Raw genomic sequence first — 15,561 nt, 5'->3', positions numbered from 1 at the left:
CAACTTCCCAGTTAGGACTTCGACCAAATTAAATAGCATCTCTGTCTCACTTTCCTCACTATTAACATGGAGATACAATAGTACCTACCTCATAAATTTATTTTGAGGATTAGGTAAATGGCTGTAAATGCATGCTTAGAAGAGTACCTCAGAGGGAGGGCTCCATAAAGCTTAATATGAGTATTTCTGACTTGGCATCTGTGAAGTCTTCAAAGGGCTTAAACATACATTTCCTCAATCCATCTTTAGTATAACCTCTAAGGTAGGTATTATCATCTCTACTCTGGAGGAAAGGTTGTGCTCACTGGCTCAAGGTTACAAATTTATGAGTGGCTGAAGTAGTGGTGTGGTTTGTAAGTCTGAAATTTCTGCTCATTCCATTACAAAAAAGGACATGAAAATTTCCGAGAGAGCACTTGGTTCAGGTTTCAAGGTATATGGAGGCCCATAATAGCTTGCTGCATTTCTCTCCTATATCCTAAGGAGAAATATTGCATCTCTCTTCCCATACCTGGAGTATAGCCCTATTAAGATTTATGGAAATAATGGCTTCAATTCCTCTTCCTTTTTTTAAAGAAATGTTACAACATTAAACAGAAAATAGTCTTTACAATTTAAAACCAAAGAGAAAACACTTAAAGGATATTAGAAAAAACTTTTTTAAAAGAAATATCCATGTTCGTTACTAGTTTTACAATCTCTAGAATTGCAGGCAAAGTTCTTATAGATGCCTTCAAACAACACCTCTAACATGGTGTTGTACCTTTATTATAAATTCCATATTAAACTCTGCCTTGTTCTCTGAGTACAAAATTTCCCTCCAGATCTCCTTGGCCAATAATAGCAACCTAGAGCATGTCTAAAAAGACATGTAGTTGACCTATAAATAAGGTCATTGTACTTGTTTTTTTCAGAGATAATTTATTGACATATTTAACACTCTGGTATAGTTAATAAAGATACGGTTTTGCAATAGTGATTTGGAAATACAGTTGACCTTTGAACAACTCGGGGCTTAAGGGCACCAATCACCCCCCTTCCTCCAACCAAAAATCTGAGTACTGTTATCTCTGCATCAAAAACAAAAGAATTGGCAATGACTAACCCAAAAGCAGGAAGCTGAAACAGTTTGGATAGAATCAAGATTGGAGTTGTTTTGATTCTATATATTGTGATCCCTAATCAAACACAAAGTTTTTCCCATGCTTAGTTAAAGATTTGTAAAATGAAATTACAGGTACTATATTTATTGAAAAAAAATCCACATAAAAGGGAACCTGTGTAGTTCAAACCCATGTTGTTCAAGGGTCAATTGTAGTATTCTACTGTCAATAATATTGGGGAAAAAAGCAGTTTTCCCAATTATGTTATAATCTCACACATAAGTGGTTTGAGTTTCATGATATTTACTCTATATTTTCCATAGGCTTTAGAATATTTTACTACTATTACTCAAGACCCAATATACTGGTTTTGAATTTCACATCATTTGTATGATAAAGCTACCAGATAAAGCTCATATTCATTTATCTGGCATTGAATGTTCTCAGAAATTCATTTATTCAACAAGCATTTATGGAGGGTCTATGAGGTACCACTCACTCTTCTAGGCAGTTGGAACATATCAATGAAAAAAACTCACTCACATCTCTGCTTTCATGAGCCTTACATTCAGAAAATGTAGTAGGGTTATATGAAGCAACCAAATGCATTCTGGCAACATAACTAGAGAAGAATTTGATGAGGAAAGCACAGCTATTCCAATAACCCTAGCTGAAAGCACCCTCAGTGGTATCTACTGCCTTGAGAACAGACTGCTGTTCATCTTTTAGAGGGAGAATACATAAAAGGCCTTTCACAAACAAGTATAAATCCAAAGGTTGTCAATACACAGAGCTCTACTCTTTAACTGTTGATCCCTGCTTCCTGTGTCTGGGTTGGTTGTGGTGACACATGGCAAAAGCAGCCAAGGTTGACATCACAGCAGTTTTCCCTCTGGTACTTTTTTGACAATGTCAACTCCTTTTTTCCTTTTTTTTTTTTATGCTCTGTCCCTGACTGCTACGTGAAAGACTATTAATTTCTTTGATGTATCAAAGTGTGGAGTCTACTGCCAATACCTTGATGGGAAATCCCATATCAACACTGGGTCAGGAAGCAAACTGGAATCTCTCAGTAAACTGGGAGCTGTACATAAGCATCTGCCCTTCAACAGTCTGTTCAGTCAAACTCTGGTACTTTCCTATCTCTGACAACATCTAGGTAGAGCTATAAAAATAAGACTTGGCACCGCTTGTACTCCTTACAAGAAATATATACTACTAACTTGCTAAAATAAACTCTCTTTCAAAGCAGCTTCAAGTATGAAATTGAAAACATGAGGCTTTCCAAAGTCACCACATCTCACCACACCAAATATGAATTTCCTTAACTGACTGCTTGGAAACCTCTCTTCTACTTCACCATAAGGGGAATCATTGAGAAGGTTTTCATCACCACAGAGGATAGTTATCACTCATAAGCATGACCTGATGAATCATCTTTTATTTCTTTTTTCTTTGTAATATGCACTTCAAGAAAAAATTTCAGAGAGGCTTTATGATCTATTCCCTCTTTCTAGATGTTATATTTTTCTCTTATTATAATTTATATACAATTTCATTAAATATATATAAAAATATACTTATGTTTACAGATAATTTTATATTACATATTAATATGTCATATTTATAAAATACACTATCCTTATAATATGAAAGTATAATAAAATATATATTTATGTAAAATATAAAATTTATTTTATGTAGAATATAAAATATAATGAGATATTTGTATTCATATTACTTCATATTACAGTTTTATTCATAAAACTGTAAATATATTTATATTTTATTTAAATTTATACTGTACATATAGATTAATACTAATGTTATGTCCTAGTTGTATCTTTTTTTATTCATGAGCTGAGTTCCGTTTCAAGGATAGAAATGGCCAGATTGCAGCTAATTCTAAGTGAGGACAGCAAAGTAACCTATGTTTTCATCCGGCACTGTGAGATCTAAGGCACCTCTCCAGCATGGCTCAGACATACCGGGCTTACCTAATCTTTTCTGGAGCTTACAGTTTGTTGACATGCCACAATGTCTGAGTGTACCTTCACTGCTGTTACTTTAAAATGTATATTTATTTGTGTACACTCTCTTTGTGTGTGTGTGTATAGGTTTTATAATACACACACACACACACACACACACACATGTATATATAAAACTCCTCCCTCTCTCCCTCCTTCCCTCTTTCTCTCTACATCACAATATGTATAATATATTTTCAATATGGTGGAATCAAACAAAGTTGATAAAAATAAATTCAAAAGTGAGGAAGAGGAGAAATGCATACAAACTTATCTTGCCAACACTGTAATTGTTTATAGAAGATGTGTTGCATTTCCGTTTTAAACATTTTAAATATATACTCAACAATTGTAAATATTCAATGATCCTGGTCTAACTCAAAATACATTTCCTGAAGCCACATGATACACATAAGGAAAGTCTAAGTTTAGACATTCTTCTTCTACAAACTTTGATGGACATTTGGAAAATTCAGTCAGGACCTTAACATGTCTGTAGGGGTTTATCTTTTTTAAATGGTAGTTTTAATCATAAAACTCTAAATGAAGGAAGGAGGGACACAGGTTTCCTTTATGGGTAATACTCCTCATCAAGGGAACAAATTACTGAGAAATACAGCTAGCCTATTCAATTTAAATTTAAAGATTGTATCCTATTAGAAAAAGCCAATATTCAATTTAATCAATAACAGGTATAAAACATGTCATAATAATCTAGCCATACTAGCTGGTTTAATAAAATGTGAATAAGTCAAATTGTAAAAAGGGAGTAGATTTTGATACCTATGTTCATTTCTGCTATCATACTGGACATTCTTTTTAGTGTTTATACATGCATTTACTCAATAAGGATTTATTGTATATTTATTACATGTCAGACACTCTGCTTCTACTGAAGAAATAAATCAATTTAGTTTTCTCACAATGACTTTGCTATTGAGCAAGCACCATATTTCATATTTTTAATTTAATATATCATTTCAAAGTACTTTAGTAAAATGATTCCAAATTAGGGGAATATTAAAGTTTAATTTCAGGTTGTAAGGGATTTGCATTCAGTCTGTGTTTTCTGCAGTATCATCTAAATATTAGTCTTAGACATAAATATATTTCCCTGTAATATATTTCTTAGAAATATAATTTCTAAGAAAAATAACAGGAAAAAGCTTAGTTTAGAAGCTTTCTTAGAAAAATAACAGGGAAAAGCATAGTTTAGAAGCTTTCTTAGAAAAATAACAGGAAAAAGCTTAGTTTAGAAGCTTTCTTAGAAAAATAACAGGAAAAAGTTTAGTTTGAGAGGTGTGAGCTCCAAGAAATGGAAAAAGCCCAAGCATTATTTTATCTGTAGAATGTTTAACTTAAAAATATAACCAAGTAAGTTTAAAACTGAGTTTTAAAGCTCAGGCAAGTGTATGCATGATTTTAAAAGGAAACTTGCAGGAGAGTTCTGTGTAATAGCATTCTCTTGCATAGAAAACAGATTATGACTAATATTCTTGTTTGATGAATGTTAAATATCCCAAGAAACACAAATAAATTAATGAACAGATTATTTTTTTCTTAGAGTAAATCCATTAACAAAAATAAAAGTATTAAGCCAGTCAAGAGAGATTGCAGTTGAAAGTGTAAAAATGCCAGTGACTTTTCTGATGTATTATTATAAAAGTCCTGACTTGGGATGAGAGATACTTATTGATGCATTCCTAGCTCTGTCACTTCTTTGTCATACGAATGGTAAACTAGTAAAAACTTGTGAGACTCCACTTAAAATTAGGATAATAAAATCCATCTCATTCTGCTATAGTTGACAGATGAAAACTTGAACAATAAAAAAATAATAGGAGTACTAAAGAATATTTATTTTTAAAATTCACTGCCTAACTTTTTACTGAGTGCTGATTCTAGGAAGTGCATTTTATAAGATTCAGATACTACAGTAGTGTGAGAAAAAAAATGAAGGGATGAATAATGAAGGAAGGAAGGGAAGGAGGGAGGGAGGGAGAGAAGGCAGGAGGGAGGAAGGTTTATGTGGAATTTTTAGTCTAACAGGATGTGTGAGTCACACCCTAAGGTGCCCCACAATAAACCATGCGCTTATATAATCCTCTCCCCTCATAGAGTGCAGGTGAAATCAGTGACTTGCTTTTAACAATAGAATATTGCAAAGATAATGTGATGCCATCTCCTTGATTCAGTTAAGTTATATAAGACTCACTCTAAGCACAGTGGAGAGAGACATTTCCCATCTGAGCTTTAAGAAGCAACCATTAAAAAAATAAAAAAATAAATTTAAAAAAGAAGCAACTATTTATGTAGCAAACTGCCTATGGAGAGGAACATATGCCAGGGATCTATGAGTAACACTTGTTCCTGAAGGTGGCCTCCATACAACAGCCCTCAGTCATACAACCGAAAAGAAATGAATTCTGACAACAATCTAAATGAGCTCTGGGATTCTTTCCTAATCAGTCCTATAGATGAGAATGCAGACTGGCAGGCACTTGATTGCAGCCTTGTAAGACACTGAGCAGAGGACCCAGCTAAGTTGTAGTGGGACTCCTGACCTATGGAAACCGTGAAATAACCAGTGTGGGTTGTCTTAAGCCACCAAGTTTGTGGTAATTTGTATGTAGCAACAGAAAACTAATGCATGGGAGGATATGGTGAAAACATGGTATATGTAAAACGCTGATAAGTTTAGCGTTTTTTCTAAATTTTAGATGATGGTCGCTTATGGAATTGAGGATGGAAATGGACATATTGGACAATACTAAAGGGGGAAATCCACATTCCAAAAAGAAGAGAGTGGTCTTGCACAAACTAATGGCTGTAGTTTCAATGAAATGAAACGTATGAGGAACATAATCTTCAATGTTGTGGTACAGCAACTAAACATTTCTGTAAGTGTTGCTTTTGGTCAGGTATTCATGGACGTCTCATGTACAAACTCTGTTTTCCTGGAGTTGTAAGATAAGGGCACCAAAGAATAAAAGGTCAAAAATGGTTGAAATAGTTAATTCTAACTTCCTTATTCTATTTTCATGGATCTTGGCTTAACTTCTTATAAGAAGTTTGTTTAAAAATGAATAAACTAACCAGAATGATATGACCTATTTAAAAAAATATTTTCCCCTTAACTGCCAATACATTTAAAGTAAAATGTATTTTAATTGTACTTACATTACTAGCATAATAACAATTATAATGATAGCATAAACAAATTTATAGGTATAAAAAATAGGAAGCACAAATATGTTCCCTAGTGCTAGAGTTACAAAGAACAGCTATATGCCATAACTAAAAGGTTAGACAAAAAAATGCATGGAAATTACTATTGTGTTTTGGATTACTGAGTGAGCATCCAGTTTGCTTTTAAAAAACAAAGAACTTTTCTGGTAACTGACTATACTGCTGAACTGAATGAATAAGCATTTTCAGAACTCTAATGGAAACTGATGAATTCATAAAAGTGTTAACAAAAGATCAAGATAAAAAAATAATTACATGGGACTGAGTGAACTGATGAGGATGATTATAATTTTTGTGACTTTCTGTTTGAATAAAAAAAAATCCCACAAGGACTCAGAGGCAAAAAATATACAAATCAATTTTCACTGCAAAGTAAAGGAGCTGTTACAGTGGAGGATTACTGGACTGAATGTCAATATCATTACATAGTATGAGTGTGTTTCGTATTTGGTAATTGCAATCATTGTTGCTTTTGTTGTGGTCATCCATTTACAATGCTTGTTGTCAGTTTATTTATCTCTTGTAAAATTAAATACAGTGTGTTTGTGTGAAAAAAAAAGAATAAGACATAAAAATGTTTATCCATTAAAAAAAACCAACTAATGTTTTATTTAGATAGGTAAAATTGGATATGTTCACTAAATATAACTATGAACGAAAATAAAGCTGGAAATCACAAAATTAAAGTAATTCTTAATATTTTAAAAATCATGTCCTATGTTGTAATGTAGTTTAAAAATTTAAATACTGAAATGATATTTTAATTATTTTAGATATAATCAGTTACACATAAAATTCATTTATTCCTGATAAATCTCTCTATTTTCCTCTGTTTTAATTGAAAAAAGTTTGTCCTAGAATCCAGTCTAGTATTTTACTTGCTTTTGCTATTGCTAGGGCTTGGTAGGAAATATGGTATTAAGTAATAGTCTTTTAAGTAAGAGACAGATTTAGGATGAAAGATTCCTAACAGTTCTAATTTTAAGAGATAATCGCAAGTGTGTAATGACATGTCAAATGGTAGTCTTTAACTTTTTCATTTGTTCTTCTAAATCTGCATGAAAAATCAATTAATAAAGCATGCCATTTTTATTACATGTAGTTGATGAAAATAGGAAACATCATTTGTAATATTTACTTGAATATTAAGATGTATATAAGAGATAACAGAATATACACTGGACAGCTGGACTTCTAATTAATAAAATGTTTTATTTACTATGTAGCTGCAATATATACTTTATAAAATTTATTTATAGCTTTTATTTAATGTGGATGGGTTAGATAAGGCATCTTTTAAATAATTTGCTAAGTTAAATATACGTAGAACAAATGAAACTAAGTTCATCTTCCATTGTCTCTCTTCTTACCATAATGGAGTTAAAGGTTGCACCAATTCTAGGCTTCTTTTTAGAGTTCACATTATAAGCATGCTAACCAGGGATCATAAACTTGCATACTATATTAATGCAGGTACAGAAACTAAATATAAATTACTTTATATTGTCTTTGCAGGAATTTTTAAGTAAGGTCCTCAGCAAACTGAACTGAAAATATTTCATGTCTCATAATTTTAAAAAATGGAATATTCTATTAAGGACTAAATCTATAAGTTTAATGCTAATAAAAATGCTGTTAAAGATCAATATTGGGGGTATTGTAGATATTACTGTCATTAAAACCATTAGAAATATTGTACTAATTTAGATAAACACATGGTAGATTGTTCTGTTTAATTTCACTTTGTGCTTTTCTTATTTGTGCTAAGAAATTATAAGTGAAATTTATAGTTTGGGGTATTTGCAGAAATATCATCTCAAAAATAATCACTCAAATAATAGTTTAATAGGGGAAGACATACAGCTAAAAAAGTGTTTTTAAATATCTCTAAGCTTTGTTTTGATGAATTATTTTAAGCTTTTACTATTTATGTTATAAATCTATATCATTAAAGAAGTGCTCAATCTTCTCAACTGGCATAAGTGTGAAGATGAATAATTTGACTTAGAAAAATAACTGACTATGTAAGAGTCATGTAAGTCCTTCATTTATGCTATAAATTCATCAAGGTTATTAGGATCTTTCCTAAAGAGACAATACTTCAGTGTAATGCTGTGTTTTATTTAATTGTACAGAAGCTCTGGTAAGCAGCAATTTCTCTAGAGACTAGAAAAATAATCATGTTACAATTTTATATCAAAATATGGTGAATTTATATGTGGCTCAAAGAGTTGAAAAGAGATGTAAGATTTAAAATATTTTGTATATTTGGATGTTTACAAATCACAGCATTGAGTTGAGAATATTATGTTTTGCATATTTAACTATTGTGTTGAAAACAAAATGAATACAAATTAAATTACGGCTATGAAAAGACTTTGTCAAGAGGAAATAATATTGTATTTTCAATCAATCCATACATTGTAAATTCTTTAATGGTCATTAAAGCACTGTGGCAGATTATTTTTAATGATGGCCCTGTAAGAATGACTAGGTTGGAGAATAAAGTATATACAAATCAAAACATAAACAATAGTATGTAGTATAGAAAAGGAGTAAAGATGGTTCTTCAACAGGAGTATAGGTGGGAATGTCACTGATGACTGAAGTGTCAAATATTATTTCATGAATATAATGGAACTTCCACAGGGCACTGAAGTCTGAATAAGATCTAGATGGGAAAAAGGAAGGGGACAAAATCACTCAAGTAGGAGAAATAAGGTTCAAAATTAGAGGAAAAAGGATTAAACATAAACATTACCTAGAGATAGAGTCTACATAGCGGAGTTGACATGTTGAAAATATGTATCACTAATCAAATGACATGAGACTGGAAAATCTAGGCTGACAAATTTTTTCTGTTTTTTGTTTTTGTTTTTTAATAGTAATAGTGACCTACTGACATGTTTAAAAAGAAGACATGTGAAGAGAATAAGTAGATTTACTTGGTAGAAGTATGTAGAAAGGATTTGAGGGAAAAGGTGAATGCCAGACTAAGTGCTATTGAATGTTATAATTATTTCAGTTTTATTCTCTGTTTAAATACCTCTAGCAGAGTTGCTTAATATTTGCAGGACAGATAAAACGGGAACAACATTAGCTGCTCTTAGAGCATTCCTTATAAAACATAGCAAGTATTATAATTGTAAAATTCTTTCCTATCTATCAATGGTAACTCAATACAATTATTACATTCTTTATGTTTGAGGGGCAAACATAATTTAAATAATTTTCTTTTATTCATACACGTTATACTTTATGAGTAATAAAATAAGCCAATTTTACCCCCATGTCTGAATACACTGATATTAGCAGAGCGTTCAATAACCTATCGTAATGTCTATTTTTAATGAGTTTTCATAAAAAAATCCCTAAAAGGAAGTGAACATAAGCCATATAATACTATTTTAATATTTTTTTGAAATGGCAAAAGTAATGGAAAATGAAAAATGTTTCAAGAAGAATTTTCAGAAAATAAAAACAAAGAACAAAGCATGTATAAATATAAACTATAGTTTTTCTACTTAATTAGCATTCTTGTGCAATTAAACAATAATCACTTTATAAAGTAACATTTTTCCCCTTAGAATTATTGCTGAAGTTCAAAGTTTCAAGTTTTTAATTGCTACTCATAAAGCATGCAGTGTAACTTTCAAAACTATGAAAACTCTCCTATTTAACATGAATCAGCAAGACATTCCTTTTAGAGAAAATATCATTAAAGAGTATTAACTTTTATGCAAATTAACGGCTAGAAACTTTTTGTGTTCCCACTTTCCAGTTTCAGAGATGGCTGAATAAATCAGAATCAGGAATCTTTTGTGGATGAAAGGAAGTAGAAGTCTTAAGATTAGAAACTTATTAATGTGATGCCCATGGGCAAAGATGAAATCAGATATTACGGATGATTTTGAAACTGCAATTTTTTTTTTTGGTGGGGGTACGCAGGCCTCTCACTCTTGTGGGCTCTCCCTGCTGCGGAGTACAGGCTCCGGACGCGCAGGCTCAGCGGCCATGGCTCACGAGCCTAGCCTCTCGGCGGCATGTGGGATCTTCCCGGACCGGGGCACGAACCCGTGTCCCCTGCATCGGCAGGCGGACTCTCAACCACTGCGCCACCAGGGAAGCCCGAAGCTGCAATTTTAACAATGATAAGGGTAGAGTGAAATGAAGAGTCGAAGAGGAAACAAACTTCATCCCTCTGTCCATACCCACTAATCCGTCAGCATGACAAAAGTATATTTTGCTAATAGCTTGTAAACACTGGGTACATGAAAATTAAAAGATAATCAGATATAGTTGTGGTGGGATGAAGAAGTGTGTTAAGTTGTAGAAAAGAGAAACTGGAGAGAGAAGGGGTGTGTGTGTGTGTGTGTGTGTGTGTGTGTGTGTTTTAGGCTGCATGCATTATTAAGTGTAAGTAGCCACAATTGTTTAGAGAAAGGATCACAAATTAGTAAGACTATAAGGTTAAGGAAGATACTGTGAATAAGTGAAACTGGCAGAGAGAAAATGGGGAGCTGGAGACTTTGCTGAATTTAAACTGATACTAGCTACTTTGCAGAAGTACAGACCCAGTTTTTGGTGTTATCTTACAATTTTTTCGATAAAGCAGAATGTCTAGATTTTAGTGTGAATTATGCAGTATTAAATTGTTTTAATTAAACTATCTTTAACATATGGTATCAGTCAAATAAAATATAAGTGTTTGTGCTGTCCAGCCATGCTGCAACTATTTGAACACTCAGGTTTTAGAGACTGTCATGGACAGCCAGTTATGTAATCACAGCTCCCTCTGTGAATATAGGACTACAGTACTATCATCATATTCCACAAAATGCCTTTTCATAGTCACATTCTTTGAGAATTATAACAGTTCAGAGTATCTTTCTGCCTGGAAAAAACCTGCCTCAGTAATACATGCAATAACTGTAAAGATGATGTGTCAGGATACCCAGATTCTCCTAGGCGGAAACTTTAGTACTGCTTTTGTCAGAATTTTCTCAAAAGGAATTTTCAGAAATGCGAGGAAGATACTTTAAAAAGTAATACACATATATCTTCACAAGGTTTTTTTAAAATTCACATCTAACTTACCAAAGTAAGTATGCCTTTAAAGTGCAGTCATCATCATTGCAAATTTAATTCTGTCTTCAGTTGTTGATTTATGCTCTAAATTTGGTAATCATGTGAGCAATTTTCAAAATCATACAAAATTCCAGATGAAACGCCTATTGATGATATTTATCTATGATTTTTATATTCTTTTGAAGGTTCAAGGATGGGTCTAGACAATCATTTAAACCTGCTCTTGGTATCTGCTGCTTATCTTTTTGTGAGCATAATTAATACTGGTATTTCAACTTCCAATGAGAATCATATTTGATTCTATGTTTATACATATTGCTCCTCCACTCAAAAAAAAAGACAAAAATGAAGTAAATGATTGTGATCATAAGACTTGTTCCCTGCAGGTTTTTTTCTATTTTTCATAAATTAGATTAAAAGGAAGCCTTCCTAAATGAGTTTCAGACTGTTATCAAAACCACCTTGAGGGGCTCCCCTGGTGGCGCAGTGGTTGAGAGTCCGCCTGCCGATGGAGGGGACACGGGTTCGTGCCCCGGTCCGGGAGGATCCCACATGCCGCGGAGCGGCTGGGCCCGTGAGCCATGGCCGCTGAGCCTGCGCATCCGGAGCCTGTTCTCCGCAACAGGAGAGACCACAGCAGTGAGAGGCTGCGTACCGCAAAAAAAAAAAAAAAACCAAAAGGAAACAAAAAAAACACACCACCTTGAAAGTAAGCTACAAGGATATATTGTACAAAAGGAGAATATAGTCAATATTTTGTAAAAACCATAAATGTATAATATTTAAAAATTGTGAATCACTGTATTGTACACCTGTAACAAATAATATTGTACATCAACTATACTTCAGTAAAAAAATTAAAAAAAAAACACCTTGAAGGTTATCTTGTATGTGACCATGGAGATGGAAGGAGAAGGCATATATAGTATTATACTTGGGGAAAATATAACTTTTTGAAAATAATAATATCTAAATATGGAGAAAATAATACAGATATAAAATTAAAAAGAACAATAAAGCACTAATGATATAGATGGAATTCCAGAAGTATTTGCATACCATTTTTATCAGAAATGTGAAATTCAAAACATAGAGTAGATAACAAATTATATGATATAGTGAAACTTGTTAGTAAGAAATTTTCCCTGGAGATTACTGCATTGAAAAGAAAAAAAGAAAAACTTGTATCTCATGATACTTACAAAAAGCACTAGCAAAACATACTTTGTTTCATGAAATGGCGTTAATTAAAGTGGGAAATACTGCGTACAGAGATTAGCCTCTAAAATTCACTTTTCTTGAAAACACATGAGAAGTAGACTAATTTTACTACTTTAAGTTAGAACTAAAATTGTAGCATCTATCATCTGTATCATGTACCAGCCAATTAAACACATACAGACCAAAAGCTATTCTAACTGACATATAAAACAACTTTAAATTGGGCTGATGTCTATAATTTTCTTGTAATCTCCTTCTGAATGGCACTTTCTTAAGAAACAGTAATTACAGAGGGGGTGAGAGTCTGGCAATAATGATTTATTTATAGAACAAACAGAAAACTAATAAAAGAATGAAAATAGTCTGATAAGAAAAGTTTTATTTAAACTTCTGCACAGAAGTAAAATACTGATGCAAATTGAAACAAGTCCCTGTTGGTTATTTTTAAAAATATTATTGTTACTTCAGTTCCTTAAAAACAAATTAAACTGACAATCATTTTCCAGTAACTTGTAAACTTCTGAATTTTGGATATAATTTTAATTCTTGGGGTTACCACATATTGATCAATTAAGAACATTTTCTAAGATATCTGTGTTATGTATGCATTTGTGTACATGATATATTAATATATGTATGTCAAACTACCAAGTAAAGTATATCTAATCAAAACATATGTTATTGAACTTTGATTCAATATATTCCCTTCTCTAGAGATTTTGCTCATTTATGAAAAAAGCAAGTTAGGTTTCCTCTTGCAGAATAATAGTGATGAGTTATCTAATTCTCCTGTATACCTTGACAAATGTAGTGGTAGGATATGAATGAAAATAAAGAGATACCCTTAGTAAAATAGAAATAAAAGATCAATAATTCAGCAGTGTGTCTATAGAGATACTCTTCAGGCTACTCTTCAGGCTCAGTGTTTCAGGTTATTTTTCTTCCTTTTTTCAGTGAAATTCTACAACTTATGAAAACAAACCCAAGTGTACACTTGCCATCTCACGCCGAGATGTGTTTCTTCTTACATCACGTATTAGAAATACAATGGTCAGATACTTGTTTTTTTTTCTTAACTTCTTTTCACCTAGTTTGAACAGTATTATTTAAAAAGGCCTTTATGGAGCTTGTGTTTTTGTGAGAAAAGACAAAATATACATATCTACTGTAGGCAGGGTTAGGTCTTGAAGACAGATGGAAGGGGAAGGAAAGAAGGTTGGAGTAGGGAGAGAGTTCCTAGTTATTTAGATTATTCAGGGAAAGCTCTTTGATAAAATGACATTTGAACTGATACCTGAATAAAACAAGGGATGTTCTAGAAAATCCCATAATTGGGAAGCAGGAATACCAGTTTCAAAGGCTCTGAGCTGGGATCATGCCAGGCATAGTTAAGAAACAGCAAATAGTCCAGTTTAACTATAGCACAATAGTGGGAATTAGTAGTAGATGAGATAAGCCACCTCAGGAGACTAGGAGAGAGGAGCTTACTGGAATGTGTTATGCTGGAGGAGAAGCAGATTTGAAGTCGAAATCAAGAGTTTGGCTTGGAAAATGAAATTTTGAAATATCAATTATATCACCTAATAAACATGTCCCACAGACTGATATCAATTAGTTTGGAAGTCAGGGGAGATATAAAGTTGGCAGTCATGGAATAATCACAGAACTGATACAGACTATCTATGGAGTGAGTATAAAGGGAGAAGAAGTAGGACTTGCAAATATTTTGTGGTCAGAAGAATAAAGGGGAGCTAGCTAAAACCACTGAGAAGCAGTGAGGAGTCCTTGAAGCCAAGTGAAAAAGGGTGTCCAAAAAGAGGATGTGAATGTGTCCAGTGCTACAGATAGGACAAGGAAGATAAGGACTGAGAATTGACCATTGGGTACTTGGCAAATCAGAGGTCACTGGTGTCCTGAACAGAGTGGTTTCAGTAGAGCAGTGGGAACAGAAGGCTTCCTAGAGAGTTTCAAGAAATAGAATTTAGATAATTCTTTGGTGTTTTTGCTGTACATGTGAGTAGCAAAATGTGGAGCCAGGAAAAGAGTGGTGATGGTTAGTCAAGGAATTGGATGCAGGGGTGCACATTTGTATATTTAAAGACAGGGCTATTACTTGTGAGAATAATCCGTGGGAGAGGGTAGTGCAGACAGAACAGGGAAGTGAGAGTAGGTATAATTTCTAGAGATAAGACCTTTTGTTTGTAAAAGGGAATGAGTTCCAGTAGACATGCATACTTCATTCATTATTTCCAGAGAAAAGACTCATTATTTGTGAAATTTGGGGGATGAGAAAAGTATGTTGGAAGTTTGAGGAAAGAAAAGAATGCATAAGGTATTCTTTTGGAAAATAATAGCATGAATTAATTGACAAAATAGAATATAATTACTGCACAGAAATGACAGACCATTTGAAGGTTGTTTTTTCTTTTTTTCTCCTAGCCACCTTCAGGTATTGGGACACAGGATTAGAGTAGGGAAAATGCTACTAATTTCTTTTGCTTATTTTTATATTTAATTTACTTAAAAATAAATATTTTTGAAGTGTTCATTATTCATAAAGTTTATAAATCTCTGGTCTACAAAAAAATGACTGTTGATGACAAAATGAAAATGCTTTTCCAGAATTTTGAATAAACTATTTTTTTGTATTTCAAAATGAAATAAACTATAATGCTTAATATATTTAGTGGCACCCAACCTTGCAGATGGAAGCCATTTTATTTTATACTTTTTCTATAGTTTGAGTTTTTAACATGTTAATGTATAATATGCATAAAAGGCCAAATCAATGAGTAATTATGTACTTTATAAGTTCAAGATAGTGATAATAGAGTCATTTGCCAACAATGTCCATGGTAGTAATCAGGGTT

This window comes from Physeter macrocephalus, chromosome 20, assembly GCF_002837175.3.
Source record: "Physeter macrocephalus isolate SW-GA chromosome 20, ASM283717v5, whole genome shotgun sequence".
NCBI lineage: Eukaryota > Metazoa > Chordata > Mammalia > Artiodactyla > Physeteridae > Physeter > Physeter macrocephalus.
This window is presented reverse-complemented; position numbering follows the sequence as displayed.